Genomic DNA, 22,151 nt, shown 5'->3' on the forward strand with positions numbered 1-22,151 from the left:
ACATGGATGGGCAGCCTGTTCCATAGATGGGATATTCTCTGGGATACATACCCATCTCTCCAGCAGGTCCTATTTATATGACAGGCAAAGTTTAAGTCTTTAGAATGGGTAATTCTGGTACTGTTTGTTTTGTGGATATGCAAAAGGTCCATCAGAGTGAGGTCTGACAATGCCCTGTATGCCAGGCATAGATCTCCCCTCAAAAACCTGTAGGAGACAGAATACAGGGATAGGGCCTTGAAGTGGTCAGCATACAACATAGAATTTACGTCCTGTATTCTTTTAGTGAGGAACCTCTGTGGACATTTCAATTGTTGGATATGCCTGGTTAGGTACATACCAAAGGGGCACTGTGCTCACTGATAGGTCTGATGAATGCTGAATACAGTGGAACAATGACTTCCTTGGACTTAGATGCCATACCTTTGTTTATAAGTTGCGCAACATAGAATGCTTTCCTCACCACTGTAGACACGTGATGATCAAAGGCTAGATTACTATCTATGCATGTCCCTAAGTCCCTGACTAATGGGTCACCTCTAAGGGGTATATTGTCGATATGATAGTTACCAGGGATGGATGACTTCCCAAAGGATACTATTATGCCTTTCTTGGCATTTAGTTTTAGCCCATGCCTCTTACACCAGTCATTTGTCTGTGTCAGCCCCTCCTGGAGAACATTTGTGTCAGTATAAGATTCAATGACAGATCTTAATTTGCAATTATCTACAAATTTAGTCAGCCAGAGGCCATTGAAATAGGCTTTGACTTCTGAGAAGTAAATGCCAAAAAAGAGCGGTGCAAGAACTGATCTCTGAGGGATTGCACTTGTGACTGGCCTCTTTGTAGATGTGGACTCCCCAATTCTAACTTCCTGGGTCCTGTCTGTGAACCAGTTGGGTATCCACTGTGTGACATACGGGTTTGTACCTAACCTTTTGAGTTTGTCAACAATGCCGGAATGGGGTATTGTGCCAAATGCCTTGACCAGGGCAAGGTAGGCAATGTGAATGATTTTGCCCTCATCCATTGCTTTGATGACCTTCTCAAAGAAGTCCACCAGGTTGAATAGGCATGATCTGCCCTTGACAAAACCAAACTGGGTTTGGTCCAGTGTCTGAAGGTTTACTATAGCTCTATTGATCATCTCCATGATAATTCTTTCCATGGCTTGATAGGGTCTATATTAGAACACTGAACATTTGAAATGTCGAGGGTTCTAATATCGAACCATTTTCAGTGACCGCTGAAAATATCGAAGAAACAGAAAACCAAATTCTTTCCTAGGGAAAGAATTCAGTTGTCCATTTCTGTTGCTTTGGTATTTTCAGCACTCGGGTGGAAAGTTACGTGTCGGGTTCAGGTAAGTGTGAGATTGTGTGGACGTGTGGGTTAGGGCTGGTTAGGTGAGTTAGGGTTAGAGCACGGGTCAGGTAAGTGTGCGATTGTGTGGACGTGAGGGTTAGGGCGGGGTAGGTGAGTTAGGGCGTGGGTGAGGTGACTGTGAGATAGTGACGGACCTTAGGGTTAGGGTTTGGGTTAAGGTAAGTGGATAGTTATTGGTGTATGTGTAGTTTAGTGTAGGGTTAGGTGTACGAGTTTAGGTGTATGTGTGTGGATTGCTGTTTGTTTGGTGTGCTTGTGTTGTGTGTGTTTTGGAACAGCAAATATTTTCTCTAGGAAAAAATTTGCTGTTCCGAATGTTCAATGTTTTGTATTTTGGATTGCTAGGGTTCGATATTAGAACACTCGACATTTTGAATGTTCAGTGTTCTAATATAGACCTACTTGATATACATAAGACTAGTGAAACTTATCAGTCTGTAGTTTCCAGGGTCTGTAGATGGCCCACCTTTGTGCAAAGGGATGACTGTTGCTTTTCTCCATTCGTGAGGCACAAAGCCTGTTTGGAGGCTACAGTTAAATAGTAATTCCAGAGGCCCTGATAGGTCACATTTCTTGCTATTTAGAAGGCATCCTAGGATATTGTCTGGGCCCATTGATGCAGTGTTCTTGGTCTTAGAGAGAGCATTAAGGACCTGTTCCCTTAGTGATAGTAGGGGGAGTTATATTTGATGATATTTCCTGAGTGAAGGTTGAGGGGGAGAGAGGGGGTAAAGTTGGAACTGAATTTATCAGCCAGGAGGTTTGCTATATCTTCTGACTCTGTATAGGTGACTCCATTTATAATGAGCTCTGTATAAAATTGTGTATTGCCTTTGAGGTTGCAGACACAGCTAAAGAATGCTTTGTGGTTGTCCTTGGCCTGGGAGGCCAAACTTACCTCACATTTGGCTTTGGCAGACTTTATTTGTCCTCTGAGTTGTTTGTTTAATTTGATGAGAGCGCTTTTATCCTGCTGGGTGTTGCACCTCCTGATATTTGCCATAATTTTCTTCCTCCTGTTATACATCCGACTGATTTTGTGACACCACTAAGGTGGCTTGTTTTTTGAGTTAGTTCTGTACTTCTTCCTGGTGGGTACAGCTGCCTCTATACAGCTATTAACATGCTTGTACAGGGTTTCTGTGAACAGTTCTGCACAGGCAGAAGTGTTCTCAGGTTTATAGGGGCTTGAAATTTTGTCAGGTTCTCACTTAATAGCAGAAGGTTAGCCTTCGAATAGTTCCTGGGTATTCCCAGTTTAGCTGGGGGACCAGGTTTTATTTTTACTTCAAAGGGGACCATTTTGTGGTTTGACCTTACCAGGGAAGGCATTACAGTAGGGCATGTGCAGCACTCTCCCATACTAGAGAGAACCAGATCCAGTATGGTTGCACACCTGGCTGGTGTGTTAACTATCTGGTCCAGGGAGTTTGTGTTTACAAGATCCAGGAATCTCTGTGCATGTGCTTTTGATGTATAAGATTCCCAGTTAATTAGGAAGTCCATACAGTAACACCTCTCCACTCTGTGACACTGTACGTGCTCTAATGTTGCACCTCCCATAACCTGATTCCCCAGACGCACCACTACGATCTCCTTTTATTAATGTCCCCCTTGCAAGCTAAACTACTAATATGAGTATCATAACAATAATCATCCAAGCCTATGTCAATATTATACCAAGCAATGACACTAACTGTGTGTACATGATATGCACTCCTATCTTGTACTTCTGACTCAGGATAGAAATGTACTCTCACGCCTTAATTTTACATCAAATCCCGCGGAACATATATTCATAAGTGTTTAATATTCTCTTCATATTACTAAAGTTTAACTGCCAATATGTTTAATAGTATACCTAACGGTGACTCCTTATTGTGCATTTGACACAATCTCTTATTTTATACCATAACTAAAGTAGCTGCAAACTATAGCAAACCATAACAAATGTAATGGCTAATACTGTGATCCTACTCACCTGTGACTGCACACCTGTTATTGTACTGACACTGCACACCTGTTACTGTACTGAGACTGCATACCTATTACTTTAATGAGACTGCACACCTCTTACTGTAATGTGACTGCACACCTCTTACTGTGCTGTGACTACACACCTGTTACTGTACTGAGACTGCACACCTCTTACTGTACTGTGTCTGCACACCTGTTACTGTACTGAGACTGTACACCTATTACTGTAATGAGACTGCACACCTGTTACTGTACTGAAACTGCACACCTGTTACTGTAATGAGACTGCACACCTCTTACTGTACTGAGACTGCACACCTCTTACTGTGCTGTGACTGCACACCTCTTACTGTACTGAGACTGCACACCTTACTCTGTACTGTAATTAATGTAGTTAGCTTGACTTTGTTTATTTTAACTATTACTGAGAACTTTTTTAATGTATGTAGTAGTGATCTATGACTCTCTTATTTTACTGTTATGTAATGTTCTTTATTGTATGTTTGTTATATTGTGGAGCTTTTCTCCCCGAGCCTCCACTGAAAATGGGCTCACTCTGGCCCAGTGGGCCATCCTGGTAAACAAATACAAATAAATAAATAAATGCTAAGAGTGTGAACTGTTTGTTGAATAAATTGAAAACAAATACAGTGAAGGCTATAATCAGAAAGTGACCTGATATTCAAAAATGCCTTAAGTATTGCTTTGACAGTGGAAGCATCTAATAATGTTCATGTTTTGGAAGTAAAACACAATGCAGAAGTAGAAATAATGCCGGACATGGTCACATGAGCATGGTTTGCAGAACATCTGAGCCTTGTTAAGGGTGTCTAGATGAAATGTAAGAAAAGAAAGTTATGGTTTCTGTAAAAATTGGTTCCTTAAGGTTATATCACTAAAAAAATGCAAAAATAAAATGATGTTAAAAGAGAATTAAGGAAACTGGTTATTTACATTTTACTGATAAGGAAATGTGTATATATTAGGTACCAAATATTCAAAGGAAAACTTCACGGAATAGAGGGATAAAGCCCTGGTACCCTGTACATGATCCAAGTTTGAATAGCAACTCAGCCACTTGTAGGAATTGGCAGAGGAGGATATGAGTGAGAAGGCTCTGCTGGTTTATCTATACTGGAGGGGAGGGAGGAAGATCTGACTCTTCAGAAAGGTAAAACCTAACAGGTGCATTATGTGTTACCTGGTCAAATTCAAGCCTGCCAAGCCAGTACTGTCACAGAGCATGTCGCACTGCCAGCAAAGGGAAACATGTGATATAGAGGTACCCCTCCATTTGTCACAGAGCATGTCGCACTGCCAGCAAAGGGAGACATGAGATGCAGAGATACCCTTCCCATTGTCACAGAGCACCTCACACTGCCAGCAAAGGGAGACATGTGATATAGAGGTACCCCTACATTTGTCACAGAGCATGTCGCACTGCCAGCAAAGGGAGACATGGGTTGTGTGGTGAGACACTTCCTTTTGTCACAGAGCATCTTGCACTGCCAGTAAAGGGAGAGAGACATGAGCTATGGAAATAAACTTCAATTTGAGAGACAGCAATATTGGAGTTCAGAGAAATCTGCAGAGGGAGCATGTGATTCCAGGGTGAAAGGCAGGCTGCCCCCCCAGGAGCAGCAAGTTGACCAGTTCCCTGACATCTGACTCTTGCAGGGGAACAAAAAGCAGTTAGGGGGTTTCCTGGTAGAAGCAAATTGGTCATGGGACTCTTGGCAAGCCTGGAAATGCCCAGTTCCTGCACTCCTAGAAGAAATGGACCAGTCGGGTGCCAGTAGTAGGGCCAATGGACAATACCGTGGGGTGAGCACAAAAAAATAAAAAATAAAACAAAACTTTTGTGTTACACTGCATTCAGTGTTCAAATGAATGTAAAAAAAAATGTAATCCCTTCTTGGTTCAAATACAAGGGAGTCTCAAAGTAATCAGGACTGTGGTGTTTATAATACTTCACTGTTTTGCTGAAGTAGTGCTACGGAGCTAGTGAACTAGTGATTCATACACGTGCAAGAGTTTCACTGAGCAAATAATACATAAAATGCATTAGCAACTTGAGCAAGTCTGTGAATCAAAGACCTAACAGAGATGAACAAATTAAGTGCTCCATCTACTAACCCATATAATACTGCAGAGGAACCTAGACACACACACACACACACACACACACACACACACACACACACACACACACACACACACACACACACACACACACACACACACACACACGCACACACGCACGCACGCACGCACACACACACACACACACACACACACACACACACACACACACACACACACACACACACACACACACACACACACACACACACACACACGCATGCACACACGCACGCACACACATGCACGCATGTGCACACACACACACACACACACACACACACACACACACACACACACACAGCTTTGTTGTCCTTACCTGTTGTGGTCCTAACAGACCTGCTGCTGCCATAGTTAGCAGTGGTTGTACAACATAAAATGCATTGATTCCTTCTCCCTTAACATGAATACTGTGTGACACTGAGCAAGTCCCTCAATCAGACAGTGCTCCTGGGTCAACCCTGAAGAGGTACACTTGTGTCCCATGAGTTAACTCAATTAACAAATGTTTAAAATAAAATATAAATAACATACTCATCTCTCACTGCTGTGCTCCAAAACAATGTTAGAGCTGGTCATTGAATTGCACTGCCATGCTATGCTGATATTAGAGTAAGACTCTGGTATGGAGCAAATGGATAATTTATATCAGCTACATCCCAGACTTACTGCATTTGCATGCAGCATTACCAGTGGACAGCTGTAGGATTACTAGCTGAAGACTTTGTACTGCTATAATTGCAGCAGTTGTTGAATTACCCCCCTCATAAAGCACTCAACAATTCTTCTAGAAACAGGCTTGTGCAGTGCACAAAATGCTTCTGCATACCTCCACAGACAAAATCAGGTTTGTAAAGTCTAATTTAGATACTAGAAGTAGTAAAATCCAAATGACTGAAAAAAATCACTGCAGAGCTTTACAATATTCTGAGCTTCTATTTCAGAATTAGGGAAGTTTTGTCAAAACAAAGTGGAAGTACAGAGTCTTGGTTATTAAAGATTTATCTTAGCTGCAAAGACAAACATACTTCCTGAATTTCATTTTTTTTTCTATAGCTGGTTCATTAAACCCTTCCCATTCAAGTTTAGCTCATTTGCTTGCAAGGTGTTATCTGAAAAGGTTTACTTCTGTTAATGTTTCCATTAATGTTTATCTTATTTTTTAGCTAAATTGTTGCCCTCCCACTGCATGTCCATCATCGGACCCCCTCCAACAAACTGTCATGCTAGTTCCCCAACACTGGGTGAGGGGCAGCTGGAGGAGGCCATCATTTAGGCAGCCATCAGGAACAGTTTGATTTTTTGCTGTTAGACCTTATCACCCCCCCCCCCCCGCATGCACTCATCAAAGCTCTGAGGATGGATGTACAACAGGATGACCATGAAGGCTGAACCCTCACTTCTGGGGTAGACATTCCCTCCAAACATCCCTGTTCCTGTCAGGAAGCACAAGTGGTGATTTCCTTGGTTTTCAACTGGGAAAAGAACATTAAGTCTGTGTGCCTCTGAGAGCTTGTAACACTTCACTGTTCCTGAGACTGCCAAGCTGGCTATGTCCTTTCACTTCTTCCCTTCATTGTCTAGCCCTCCAGAGCTTGGGCCACTAATCAGAGTCTAATTACATAGGTCACAGTTAGAGCTCCATTCGTCTGCACCACAAACTTTAACCACATTAAGGCATTTGGATTATATGTTGACATAAATACTTATGTTTCATAAAAAATAGTAATTTTGAGGGAGCATTACTTAAGCATTTTAACAGTAGACATCTGAAAATCTGAAATGTTCTATGTAGCATATATGATGACTGAAAAACCTACTTACCATGCAGTAAAAGTGAATGTGACCCATCATCTGTACTAATCTGACTGCTTCGCTTTGACCGGACTAACTTCTGCAAACGTTTAAGTGTTCCCATAGATTCTGTCCTGTCCTCTGACTCCAAAACCTTGCAAACAAAAACAGAGATTTTAGCAAATGTCAAATGTTTTATTATATGGTTTATCTGTTTACAGAAAATCATATAGTCTTCATTCAAAACACGTTCACCTGTTGTGTATGCTGTAGCATGAAGCACCCTTTATTCAGTTTTTTTCCTCAAAATATTGAAACTTACAATGCTGTAATATAATTGCAAATGCAAACATTTTCAGCGTTGCATTTTATAATATTTCAGGTTATTAGTACAGCGTTCTTGTGAGCCTTTTGTATGAGAAAAGGTTGAGACAGGTGAAACATAGTTGATGCTACAAAATTATTGCAAAACTAGATTTGGGGAGAAATGTGCTTATGAGATAAATGAATAATCAAAATTGCAGTTATCACATTTAGAATGTGATCTGAAGAAATGTTTGTATGAAGTATAATGTCAAAATATTGAAGAGTCAGGAGTTTGCATCTATACATATCTTTGATCATTTATAGCTTTGTTTTTCAAATTCTACCTTTGGCTCAGTGTATCTAATGATGAAACTTCAAGTAGAAAGTCTGTGGTAATTTGTTCAACACTTCTCGGATGGTGATTTTATACAGTGATTGCAAAAACCTGTATTCTAATAAGTAAAAATAAAGAAAAGCATATTTCAGACTTGATATGAGAAAAATGTACCCATCGCTTTTTCAATAAAATGTTTGCCTCCGATTCTCCCATGACTGTCAGCCTCCATTTTCTATTGACGCATGACCTCTATGACTCTCAACATCTTAAGATACTAAAAGAGTTAGGTGGGAGCTGGGAATCATACCTGTCATCCAGTAGGTGCTGGGATAGTCAACTTTGATACCCCTCCCCCCATGATAGCCAGACAGCACTTTGCAATGCCTGCTATGCAAAGCCATTTCTGGTGTGCATTTCCAGGCTTAGCTGAAGATCTGTGCTCTGTTTGGCAGGCTCATGGTCTCCAAATTCCCCCTTGCTAGTGCAGTTCTGGCTCTTCCCCAGGTGGTGATTCTAAAGTGGACATCAGTTAGCTCTCTCTCTCCTTGAGACAACATCAGCCACTCAGTTTCATCCCATTCTGGCTAGCTTCTCCAGTGTCCAGGCTTCTAGTCAAAACTTGCTTACCTGGGGTATAGTCAGAGCCAACATGTTTATCTTGTAGATCTAGTAAACCTCCAGTTCATAAATCATCATCATCATCATCACCAACTGACTTTTCCCATTTACATCTGGTCTGGGTGTTGCTCCAACTGTTGCAGTCTCTCTCTATTCAATGCCATTTTTCTATCTTCTTTGACAGTCATGCCAGACTGTTGCTGGTCTTCTCTCATACAATCTATTTATCTCTTTGCTGGATGCCTTCATTTTATCTAGCCTTATTCCCATCTGTCCCAAATCATCCTCACCAGATTATCTTCTGATTTTCTGAACAAATGACAGGACCACCATAATATGTTCCCTTTAATCTTCCCTACAATTGGGGCTTCTACTCTAATGTTCTCATTTCTCAATCTGTTCCCAGAATGTGCATCCTACTACCTATCTCAGGCACTTCATCTCCATCACTTCTAGCTTCCTCATCTACTCTGCCTTGACTGCCCAGGTTTCTGTACCATACAGTAGTACTGGTCGCACCACTGTTTTGTACACCTAACTTTTCAGCTTCTTGGGCATTCTTATGAAATACAATATCCCTGACACTGTCTGCTATTTGGCTGCAGGTCTGATTCTAGCTTTGGCCACCTCATTTAGACTTCCTTTCTCCTCAACACTCCTAGATATTTCAGTTTGTTAACCTGTTCCCTTCTATCTCATTTTTCAATTTTCTTCCGATTTCCCCATTTGCTGCCATTACAACAGTCAAAGCTGCTCTCAGTTTCATCCCATGTGCCTTCAGTTTTGCATTCCAGTCCCCTATCATTTATTAAAGTTCTTGCACAAGTCTGCCTGGAATGCCACATCATCTACATACAGCAGTTTTGATGATTTGTCCCCTCAGACCTGTTTGCTAATGTAGTCCATCATCAGTATGAACAGTGGGCTCAGAGCTGAACCCCAATGCACATCTATTCCCACTGGCAACCCCTCTGTGAGTACAAACACTATTTGCACTTGTCATTAGCTTATTACTTTTTTCCACTCAAGCATTTTCTGTATTTTGAGAAACTATTCGTTAGATAGGCCTCACTCAGTCTTCTCAGGCAGAGGCCCCCCCTTTTCTGTGGCTTCCAGTTTCAGCATGACATTACATGGTTCTGTCCCACATCTCAAAATATTTGTTACAAATTCTAAGCCTGGACGGCCAGTAAAAAATTATTATTTTCAGGAAAGTTGCTAATAATGGCTCAATCCTTAGTGTCAGGTGTGCCACAAACATTGTAATAACACTAGATCAAAGATCACATTCATCTCATTTTTAAATAAAAAGGAATTTGTTTGTAAAACAAATAAAATTAATAAACTCATTTCTGGATTTTTCCTAGATTTCATTTTAGAGTTTCATTGAAATTCTTTTATGCTTTTCTGTCAGAAACTGACAAAAAAAAACTTGCTACTACTGATGTTACAATATGCATGGACATGCTTAGAATAGCTTATAAATTATTTAAGGCCAGAGTCACAAAAAGGAATCTCCTATATTACTTTAAGCAATGGATGATCTAACTTCATAGTAGAGGATCTTCAAGCTGCCTCTTTTTCCATTCATGAAGATCAGGAAAGTTCTGTCTGACAACACTGTAAAAATATCAGCACTAGAAATATCATTAGCAGACGTACAATCAAGGAAGGAAAACTCAAGCAGAATTTATAGTGTAACGGAAATAGATCATTATGGAGAAGAAAAGAACCAGAGAAACGTGTTCAAAACTGGAGGGAAATGTTGTAAAAGAGGAAATGATACAAGGACAAAATATTAGAAGGAAAGAAAGGAATTAAACGAAGAAGGCATGCAGGAAGATACGTTGTCAATCGTTTGGCAGTAAGGTAACTCCTGACAAAAGAAGAGAGATGGCACGTACTAATGCTTCCTACAGGATGCCTAGTGCATGTGACAAGAGGGAGCTGGTTAAAGGTTGAAATCACGAATGGTTAAGTAAGAAGGGTGTGGTGATGACGGAAGACTAAAATATCTCTTCTGTCCAGACTGGGGAGAAAAAAAAAGGTTGACAGGGCATTTGACTTAGAATAGTTCCAACAGAAGATAAAACCTGGAATAAAGAATGGAAACATTATAATTTTAGTCTGCAGCAAAAGTGGTGTAAATTAGGAAATCTATGGATCAAGGCTCCACTAACAAACTGTGACTGTATGGATCAGGCCGGCCATGAAAGAGGTAGCAGGCCTGGTAACATTGAGCAAAGTCTGGGGTTATAGGGAAGACAAGATAAGTGAAGACGCAGTGTTTAATAAATGAGGGCCTTGGAAAATGCTAGGAAAGCAGAGGAGAAAAAAAGAAGCGGAATAGAAATGTCTGCTATTTGCAATGGGCATGGAAAAGGGACCATGAAAGTCTGCAAAGGCAAAGAGAAGTAATCAATTGGTATGGTCTACTGCAACAAGGAAATGGCATCAGTGAGCTGGGGATAAGAACAACAAACAAGTGAGAAATTTATATGGAGTTTAGAAAAAGGTAGCAGTGGGTGGAATGTGAAAAGAGTCTAGCATCAGAGAAAAGAGAGAATAGAAGTGCTTCCCATAGACGTGTTAAAAAACTTGTCCAGAAAAAGAAACATGAACTGGCTCAAGAATGGCAGAACAAAGAGGCTAAACAACAGGAAAAATATTAAATTAATACATTTTAACTTTTACAAAGAGAGAAGGGATGGTTGCTAGCACTTGAGGGCAGGACTGTACAGGAGTAGGCAGGTCAACTGCGAAAGAGAGAAAACTGCAGCGGAAAGAAACCACACAGTAGATTGATAGAATCCCATCCAGAACTACAATAAGGCTGTTAGGATATAAATCTAACCTCTTACGGAGCTCTTTAGCAAGATCTTTTGAAAAGAGACAATCTTGAAGGTTAGTAACAAGCTGTGGTGATGTTTATCTTCATGGCTGGCCCATGAAGCAGTTCAACATACTTAAGGCTATTCAGCTTCACTCCATTAATCGACAAAATCACACTGCAGGATGCAATAAACTCTGTGTAGGTTCCACACACAACCTACAAGGAGTGTATTAGTGTACGCAATACTGCGCATCTCATGGCATCACACGGTCTCGCTCCATGAATATTAATGAAATGTGGCACACATAGAGAAGGTTTTGTAGCTCGCCCCAGTGTTACTGGCTATGAAACCTGTATAGTGAATGTGGATCATTCCGGAATAAAGGGCAAGCATGAAGGATATGAAGCACTGAACAGAAATATGTAATTATATATTTACTGCAATCTTCAGTGATTTCACAATAAACCATCCATTTTACAAGGAACAAGCCAAATATATGATGCAAATATCTGGACATTCTGCAAAATTGTGGACAATCTGCCTTTTGTGTTTTAATTAATTTTTTATCCTTTTTTTATTGCCAGTGTTTCCGTGATGCTCCGCTTGGCATAAACATGTTTAGCTATGCTCATCTGGTTTGTGTGATGCACAGCAGTGCACAAACTGGAGAAATGGACTACCCAGGTTGTAGACAGGATGCCGACAGCCACACATATGAACCAGATACATTCAATTAATATTGTGCATTATGCAACCATGGTAAGTGGCTTTGCACTACAGTTAACAGTGAGGACATTACAATAACTACTAAGATAGCAGATATCCATGTCACTAATCCCATGACAGCAGGTATTAAGTGTAGGAGTGGAGTGCAGATGGTACCTGGTTCTAGTACAGGGTATGCAAGCTTTGTTTTATTGTTGTGAGATTGCAGATTATAGCAATAAATTGCAAGATACACAACTGCTTTTTCAACATTCTTGTATTAACTGCAAGTGTTGGAGAACCATAGATATAGTAAATTTGGCTAACCCATTTACACAAGTGCCTGTATACCTAATGAGCTAGAAATTGCATTGTTGGCCACTGTTGCACATTGCTTACTATTGCACAAACACTGTGTCCAGCATTCAGCACACTCACTTACTGTGTTTGTGCAGTGGTAAGTGATGCAAAGTGTTTCCAAATGTTGCAAATTCAAAATGTGCACTCTCTCATTAACTGCAAGACATGCTATAGGAGGGAAACAGCACCATATAAACTGCAATTGGTGGGAAATGCTCATTACACATTGATCTTGAACTATGGCAGGCATGTCTGGAGTTGCTGGAAAGGGCGTGCACTTTTGGACACATCGTTGGAATGTCCAGGAGTCCAAGAATTATGTTGGACTCCTAGTTAGGAAGCATGAGCCCAGGTTGCTGCAGTGGAACTATTAGGCTCAGAATATAAATCTGAAGGCTGGAATTGTGTTGCCAGGGCATTCACCAGTGTGACAGGTATACCCATGCACAGGTGAGTAATGCAGGCATCACTTTGATAACTTCCAGATGAAGAAGCTGGATACCCTTGACCTTTAGGTAGGGGAGTGTTGGGTACGGGACGCCCCACAGATATGTAGCTATCAATTACAATGAGAAATTGTAAGAGTTAAAAGCTGAATATAGTCAAGACTGGTATTCATAATGGTGTTCTGGACAATTGTTTCCACAGCTGCTGAGGAGAGAGTCTCAAATGTTCGATCCCATGCCACATGTCTAGTAAAGATGTGAGAAGCATGTCAAAGTCAAAGTCAAAGTCAACTTTATTGTCATTCAGAAATCACACAAGTGCAAAAACTGAATGAAATTCCGTGTCTCCAGACTCAATGTGTAGACAACATATAGACTATTTTCACAGACATTTACACATGTAATGCCTCGCTATTACATCACAGACATGCAGGTAGACAGACTAATATTGCACATAATTAAAACATATTTTAACACTTTTCAAACTGAACACTTACATGCATGTGGTATGTATGTATCAGAACAGTATTGTCTAAATAGTATTTTAATAAAAATAATAAAAATAATCTGAATAGTAATTGTGTAGCATTAAAAGAGAAGGACTGCTTAGTTGATATTTAATAGAGTTGTATCAGACTGAGCATGCATATCCCAACTGTAAAAGAAACTATGAATGTCGTACTCTGTAGCACAAAGCAATGGTGCTATCTTCTCAAATAACAGTAGGCATGCATCTCTAAACTGCAAAAGGAACAGTATGCATACAGTAGTCCATAGGACAAAAGAACAGTACAGTATTTTAGCGCAGTCATCGGCTGTGGATTCAAAAACCCACACTTCCCAAATATACAATACTGTTTAGGTTTTTATCATTATTGAAGTGTAACTTCATACCTCTATACCAGTGCCACAAATGAACTTCTGTAATCTGTAATCAGCATAATTGGAACACGCATATGTGCAATATATGCACACATCAAGGATTGCAATCTGTACTATAGTGTGCCTCTGTTATAAACTGAGTAGTCTTAAAAGTAAGAAAGAAACTTATTAGGAGTTTGAAGTGCTAAAAGTAAAGGTAGCAGAACAGAGTCAAATAATTGTATTAATGCTTTGTATGTCACATATGAAGTTACTAATGTTCTCCCTTTTTTTTTCTCTCACTCCCAACCCTTTTCTCTCTCTCATTTTTTTGGGTTTATTGTTTTCTTTTTTTTTTTTTGCATGTTTACTTTTTTATTTTTTATTTTTCCCACAGCACAGTGGGGTAGGACTATCCCACAGGATCCACCTGCCCCAATTCCACTGGCTATGGCACCACTGCCCAGCACATCTGGTGCAGTACCTGGAAGCATCCCATCTGCTGCTCCTGCACTACCTGGCCCCTCAGGTAGTTATGGCCCGGAGGACAGGCCTGTGGCGCTCCATGGGTGCAGTGGCAGAGGGAGTGAGTTTATCACCTGTGACAAACTGCCGGGGATGGTGCGTAGGATTGTGCACCACACTGTTGTCATACGCCTATGCCAGATGGAGTACCTGCTTTCCATCATAGTGTAGAGCACCCATAGAAGGTGCAGACATCAGGCACTGCAGCCAGTGGCACAGTGAATTGACAGTGATGACAGTCCACTAGGTGAGGACTAGATTCTCATTGTCAACTGCCTCAACATGCATGTGACCAAGACTTCCCATCCCTCTCCCCATCCATGGTGTTCACCCACCTCATGTTTCCTTCACAGTCCCTGTCTTTTATCTTGTTTGTTTTGTCAATCTGCAATTGCTTCCTCAAACAAAATGTGTACAGCCAATGCCATTTGTGCTAAGCAGTGCATTACACAAACAGTGTCCCCCCAAAAAGGTATAAAAAAATGGAGAATTATTTGAAATGCAGAAAATCAGTATGTAACATACACAATATAAACTGTTAGTACACATGAGATATGAGTACCTAGGTCTGGATCCCAACTCTCACTGCAATGCACTGTCACAAAACAGGAGTGGGACTTATCCATCTTTGCCCCACAAAAACCTTTGCAGCAAGTACATGATGTAATTCCTCACATAACCAAGTGCAACTGAATGTACACTGATATCAAGTCATTACCTGTTATTTGTAAATGCATTTGATGCAATATATTTGGATACAGTGCACTTACTGATCACACAACCTGCTATGATAATTGCTTGCAAATATACAACTGTGTCCTACCTTTCTGTGTTTCTTGGCCATTCATCAGTTATCTAACCAGTACTCAGTGACATGCAGTGGGTAAGCCAGTCTATATCATTTACCTTAAAATGTGTGAGGACATTCACTGGGGTTAATATGGTATGCAGTTGCCATCAAATTAGTGGAAGTTTGAATCCCACAAACATGCACAGACTGCTGTTTTGGGGATGGGGAGCAAAGGTAGATTCCTGTCATCGAACATGCAAGGGTATAATGTTCATTCAAGAGAGGTGGATCCTGGCTGAGCTACTGTTATGGCACAAACAAGGCTATGTTGCTCTTGTTACTCTCTTTGTTTTGCATCTTTATGGTTTGATCTTGTGGGGGGTGAAGCTGGAAACTGCTATGTGTCTCATTACTTTCAAACTTCTCTGTTATAATTTCCCATTTCAAACATGTGTTCCTAAACTGAGGGAATGCAGTGATCATCAACACTATGGGGAGGTACCAATGTGTGAATCTTGGAGGCCTGAAGCCTAGTACTTGTTAATGGACATATACAAGTCAAGTAAGTCTCTGCGCTCACATGTGACATTGATTTCTGTACAAATCTCCCATCTTGTAGCTGCTTACTGTACCAAGTGATGAGATAAAAGAACATGTTATAATATTATTATACAATATAGTACACGTTCAGGACTTACCTTGTAAATGCACAAGTTGTCACAGTGTTAGGTCAGGGATGACTGTGATGCAAGCGGTACACAGCCAATACACAGGGAAGTAAAGGCTGTGGCTCTGAGTTGACAGCAGCAGAGGTTGCAGGGTTCCCATATTGTGCCCCTGTCCACCCTGAAACACTCTACAATGTCCATGTTGAGTATGTTGTGATAAGTTAAAAGTGGTCTGAAAACTCTTCTCTGTCTTGGCCTAGGCCTATTGGTAGCAGTAGCAGCATTACCTGCAGACTGTAGCACATAGAAATGGAGTTAAGCAGCAGCAGCTCCTAACATTCTGTCAATGCAGACTTTCTGTGTCTGTGCTCCACTACTTTTGATATCCACAGAAAAAAAAAAACAGCATGGAGTCTAAATGGTTGATTTATAACTTCAAGAATAGCTCCACCAGATTGGTTGATTAGCATGCAATTCAACTGCTTATGCTGTAATTAGCATCTCCGAAACACAGCCTAGACAGGTTCAGTCCATTAATCTACTCCATTATAAAAAGGCAAATGTGTAGCTAGCCAAACTGGTCATGAGGATACTTCCTGCATGTTCATCAAAGCAAACTATTTCCCAAGTTATCTTTACAGAGGTGTATTGAACTCCAACAGGTATGCTGTCCTTTTTTACCTAAATAATGCATATGTTGGAATACTTTAATGAATAATGTGAAGCAAACCCTTTTACACTGTTATCTGTATGCATTAATTAGAAGTGTACTAATAGCATGGCCATGTTTGGCAAGCAATTTCAGAGGTACAAATGACTGGCAATACAAGAAAATAGTAAGCTGTGTAATTCATTTGTACAAATGTTTCAGGGACAGTCCTTTGAATGCATGTTTAGCATTTCCAATGTGTTTTATTAACAAAATGGTTCATGTGCCTGTTCTTTAGTGGGTGGGGGAATCAAAGACAAGCTACTGTTATGTCACAAACTAGAATGGACTTTTCTTTTGAGTGGTGGCACAGTTGAGTTACTGCTGTGGCACATGCAAGGACATGTCGCCTTTGCCACTCTCCTTGTTTTGCATCCTGCCTGTTGTTAGTATTTCAAATGTCTTATGTGTTATATTTTTCTAAGTGGGTGCTACTGATTGCATACCTTAACTGTTTTATCTGGTAACAGTTATTTTATAGTTATGTGATACTTATGTATTTTAGCATTCTGTTGTGTTTTAGGACTGGAAATGTCATTGAGGCACAGACCTTCTTCGGTGAGGCAGAATACATGATAATAGTGGATGCGTTAAGACAACATGGTGCTTTCCCTCTAGGAAGGGGTTGCCCCAATATGCCACAGAGGCTGAAGATATGGCAGCAAATCATTGATAACATAAATGCGGTGGATGGCCATGGCCATACTTATGAGGAGGTGTGCCACAGGGCCATTGACATGCTTACATCTGGACAGAGTCATGCAGTTGCTGTTGCCTAAGACCAGAGAGTAACCAGGACTGGGCCTGCAGCAGAACCACTTCTCACCCCCAGTGAGAAATTCCTGGTGAATCCTCTGACACTGGGCAAATCACAGCAAAGTGGCCCACAATATGTCCTTGATGTGGATGCAACTTTTTCTTAGTCCCAGGAAGAGCTTACAGATAGCCTTTGTTATATGATCAGTTCAATAGATTTGTATAGTAAAACAAGTGAAATTAAAGATACTTCTGGTTTACTGATGTTTTTTTTTTTTGAGGGGGAGATTGAATAATAGTGCAGTGATAAGCTCAGTTTGGAGTTGTCAGCCATGTTCTTGTTAAAGTAACACGTCATGCTGATTGACAGGAGTACATGTAGTACATCCTGTCTTACTGTTAAATGTGATGATGTTGGCAGCAGCACAGACTCTAGATAGTTCCTTATAGGAGAAAGTCTTGGGTAGACCAACCACTTTGGGCATCTACTGTGGTCCGCACTATACTCAATATAGGAGATCTTTGATCACAGACTGTGCACAGTGGCATAACCAACCACTCGATGATGTAAAAGTTTGACTCTAGGTGATCTGGTCATGCTGAATAATGTTGTCAAAATGCGCATGGCTATTTGCCCATGATAAGTGGATTGAGGTCCAGGCCTACTCTAACCTACATCAGGGACCCATGCTACTTGTGGGAAATGTGTATGTGCTCCTATATGGCATTGTGTTCCTGCCATAAAGCTCAGCAGTCCTGGGTCAGTAAGCTACTAACTGGCCAGTGTTCATTTGCCCAGCTTAGGTTTCCTCTGTTAAGTGAACACTGAAAGTAAAACCACTCAACCTCCCAAACATTAATTATGAATTGGTATACTCATTGTAGGCTCACTGACAGGACAAGGGTTGGAAGTGGATGACATGATGGTAAGGAGGAGGCTGGACATACTATGTATATAGGAGACAAGATGGAAGGACAGTGCAGCAAGGCCATTTGGCTTGGTTTCCAGAGTTAACTATTCAGGAGGTGGATGGTGTGGGAACTGTGTTGAGGGAGTGGCTTCAGAAGACAGTGAGGGATGTCATCAGAATTAGTGATAGACTCATGGTAATCAGACTCTTCCCTAGTAAAGGGTTGTGATTGTGAAGAAAAGTGTGCATTCAACAGGACAACATAAATTATTGGTGTTGATAATGGATGACCTGAATGCACATATCGGAACAAACAGAACAGGATATGAGGACTGCCCAGGCCCACATCTGTGGGGCAAGATGAATAAAGAAAGAGAGGCCATTCTAGACTTCTGTCTGGAAAATGGCTTGATGCTAGCCAATGCATGGTTCAGAAAGAGAGTGTCACAAAATCACATACAAAAGTATCCAACATGCAACTCAAATACACTTCCTCCTAGTAAAGAAACGGTACTGAGGTAGAATCAGTGATTGCAATGAAACATTCAGTTGACAGCATAAACCACTGATTGCCAGAATCAGCTGCAAGCAGTGGTCAAAAAAAGCTCTAAGGTCAACAGAGACTAAGCTGCAGACCTGGAAGTTGGCTGGAGAGAATGCACAACAGTTTAATGAATTACTCAGGGCTCTAGCACCTCAAGAAGAAAGGAAAATTAGTGGAGTTGAAGAAGAATGGAAGCACCTCAAAACAGCATGTGCAAGGACTACATAACATATATGTGGCTGAGCCAGGTTTGGAACTAAGGTACATAAGAAAAGCTGGTGGTGGAATGCAGAAGTCCAGGAAGTCATCAAAAGAAAGGAGGAGGATTTAGAAAAGACAGAACAGGCTAGGAAGGAATGCTGGTTGGCTAACAAATAGGCTAAGAAAGAATTTGCAATAGCAAAGAACAAGGCATCAGAGGCACTCTACCAACTTCTGGAAAGTGACTCAGCGGATGTCATAACAACTCTATCAGATTTCAAGACAAAGACAGAAAGATAAAGACGATAATCAGACACCTTTCATAAGGGATTCAATAAATGAGCTGCTCACCCGTCCACAGGACATCAAAGGCAGTTGGGAGGAGCACTTCCAGCAGCTTCTGAATGAAGAAAACCCCACAGAAGCTGTACTGCCCCAGACACAACCTACAATGAAAGAGGAGGAGCTCCCATAAAATAAGTAAGATTATCACTAAGGAAAATCAAGTCAGAGAAAGCAGCAGGCTCAGATGAGGTCACAGCAGATGAGATAAAGATGCTGGTTGAGACAGGGGACAAATGGCTCCTGAGTGTACTCATAGCAGTGTGGAGAGAAAGGAGTATTCCAGATGATTAGAAAGTAGGCATTCTAGTGCCAGTGCTCAAGAACAAAGGGGACATCCACAACAGTGGGCAGTAAAGAGGCATCAAAACTCCTATCACATTGCATGAAAGCTCTGGAGAGGGTGATTGATAAACAGATATGCAGAGTAGTAGAATGTAAGATAGGACATGAGCAATTTGGATTCAGAGCAGGATGCAGCACAACTGACCTGATGTTTGCAGTGATACAGATACTTAAGAAGAAGTTAGAAATGAGGAATGAGTCCAACTAGGCCTTCCCTGACTTGGAGAAAGCATGTTACAAGGGTCTAGAAAAGCTGATGTGGGCAGTCCTGCAGTGGTTTATAGTCCCAAAAACATTGGTAGTGTTTGTGCAAGTTGTGTACAAGGACCCAATGACTTAAGGACAAACACTGTTTGTTCTCACTGAGGGGTTCCCAGTGGGAGAGAGTGTGCATAAGGGTTCAGCTTTGAGCCCACTGCTCCTCATACTGGTAAAGGACTACATTAGCAAATGGGTTGGAGAGGACAGATCAACAAAGTTGCTGTTTGCAAATGTGGTATTCCAAGCAAACTCTGAGCAAGAACTTCAGCAAAGGATAGTAGAATAGAATGCAAAACCGAAGACACGTGGGATGAAGCTGACTACACATAAGACAGTTGTCATGGCAGCAAATGGAGGAAGTCAGAAGAAGCTGAAAATTGAGATAGAAGGGAAAACAGTGGAACAGGTTAACAACTTCAAGTATCTGGATGGCTGGTTGAGGAGATGGGAAGTCTGAATGAGGAAGTCAAAGCTAGAATCAAAGTAGCTGCAGCCAACTGGCACAGACTGCCAGGGGTAGTATATGACAGAAGAATGCCAAAGAAGCTGAAAAGTAAGGTGTACAAAACAGTGGTGTGACCAGTCCTACTGTATGGTACAGACATCTGGTCAGTAAAGACACAGCAATTCAGAAAGATTGAGGTAATCAGGATGAAGTGCCTGAGATGTGTGGTAGGATGTCCACTGTGAGAAAGATGAAGAAATAAGGCCATAAGAGCAGAAGTCAAAGGAGCTCCAATTGCAGAAAAAGTAAAAGAGAACAAATTATAATGGTTCTGGCACTTGCACAAGAAAGCACATGACAATCTGGTGAAGATGATTTGGGACAGACAAGAGGAAGGCAAGAGGAAATGAGGGTGTCCAGCAAAGAGGTAGATAGACGGTATGAGAGAAGACATATGACAGTCAGTCATGAGTGCTGAAGAAGGTAGGAAAGTGGCATTGAATAGTGAGAGAGATGGTGACAAGTGACAGGACATCCAGACTATGCCAAAAATGGGAAAAAAGGGGGTTGATGATGAATAATGGTGATTTACAGATTTTTCCCTACTTCAGGTCCAGTGATGACAAAAAAGCATGACTAATAAAGTTAGATTTAGAGCATAATATTTGAGGCCTATGACACAGTAGTTACCAGTAAACTGAGTAATATTTCTGTGTAAACTGAAAAGAAAATGTTTGCAAGGGGACATAAATCGTATCTGGGATGATTGCCTTCCTCCATACTCCAAAATAAGAGAGTTGTTTTCTGTCTACCTCCTCTATTGTGAAATTGAAATGAAAATGGAAGGACAAATGTCCTCAGTCCTATATTTCAAGTTATTGTTGTCACAGCATGTCTCCTCAGCTCTGAACACAAAAGACTGACACCTTCTATATGACCTTTTGAAGTGAAACTATGATGAAAGATTAAAAACAAACACAGCACAACATATCTCAGCCTATGCTGTCAGCTGTACATATGCAGTAGGCCACCTTTTCTCTGGCTCCAGAAGAGAGCCACCAGTATATGCATTTGATTTCAACTGTGAAAAAAATGAATATACTGCAGATAGAGCACTGACATTTATTCCAGCCTGTTGTTCCTATGCTGTACACTGGCTCTAAACAAGTTATATAGACTCTCTTTGCATACCTCTAAAGGGTGATTTTGAGGAAAGTTAAAGAAATTAAACTCTTGTTACAATAAAATAGCTAAATGTGCCATCAATCTCCCTCAAAGGACCCACTACTGACATAGCTAAAGGAATTAAACTGGCTTGAACTGTAAAAACTACCTAACTTATTCACAACTAACTACAGCACATAAACTCATTCATCATTCAGAAAAATGCCCTGCACTACAAAACTTATTTATTTTATTTATTTATTTATTTATTTGCAGTTGGTTTACCAGGATAGTCCATTGGGCCAATAAGAACCCGTTTTCAATGGAGTCCTGGGGAGAAAAGCTCCAAAACAAAGGTTACAAAAAAGATTACAGCAGTTTACAATTTCACTCATTTGTAGGTTAAAGACAAAGCTTTAAAACAGTGGTAACAAAAAGATTACAGCAGTTTACAATTTCAATAATTTGTAGGTTAAAAACAGAGCTTAAAAGAGTAGTAAAAAAAAAAGATTACAGCAGTTTACAATTTCAGTCATTTGTGGGTTCCAGACAAAACAAAGATTAAGCATTTACAATGCAATTTTTATGTTTCATTTTGTAGAAAACTAAGATTTAAGCAGGTGCAATAAAAAAATTTTAGGTTAAAAAGTTATAATTTTGTAGAAAAACAAAGCATTGCTGCGGTAAATATATAGTTTCTTGAGTGGAATAGTGTGATAAGAGA

This window comes from Protopterus annectens, chromosome 5.part0 (genome assembly GCF_019279795.1).
Source record: "Protopterus annectens isolate FY-2018-M chromosome 5.part0, PAN1.0, whole genome shotgun sequence".
In the NCBI taxonomy this organism is placed as follows: Eukaryota; Metazoa; Chordata; order Ceratodontiformes; family Protopteridae; genus Protopterus; species Protopterus annectens.